The 269-nt window shown below is 29.4% G+C and overlaps 1 protein-coding gene across 1 annotated transcript in view; it reads right to left on the bottom strand.

The window, feature by feature from the left end:
- The window catches only part of LOC119593500 (neuronal acetylcholine receptor subunit alpha-7-like), a 113,209-nt gene that overhangs the window by 89,285 nt on the left and 23,655 nt on the right, over positions 1-269 (bottom strand). The gene's annotated exons all lie outside the window — the stretch shown is intronic.

The raw sequence follows: 269 nt of genomic DNA, 5'->3' as shown, positions 1-269 counted from the left end.
AATTTGGTTTGGCATTTTCATATCTCCAGAGGGCAGTCAAATTAATATAATAACTTAAATGAGTCTTTAATAGATTGTATATAGGCCTTTTTTTATCAAGATTTTATCTAATATATTTATAATCTGTGGAGAAGAAAGCTAAGTAACGAAATAACAAAATTCGCAGAATAGACGAAGAGGCGATAGCAGATGTGAGACGAAGATTATCATTGTTGTATGGGAAAAATAAGTGAAAAAAATAAACAATTTATCTCAAATGCTCACAGTCA

The sequence above is a fragment of the Penaeus monodon genome, chromosome 32 (assembly GCF_015228065.2).
Source record: "Penaeus monodon isolate SGIC_2016 chromosome 32, NSTDA_Pmon_1, whole genome shotgun sequence".
NCBI classification, from domain to species: domain Eukaryota; kingdom Metazoa; phylum Arthropoda; class Malacostraca; order Decapoda; family Penaeidae; genus Penaeus; species Penaeus monodon.
The sequence above is the reverse complement of the archived record's forward strand: the minus strand, read 5'-3'. Positions and strand labels throughout refer to the sequence as shown.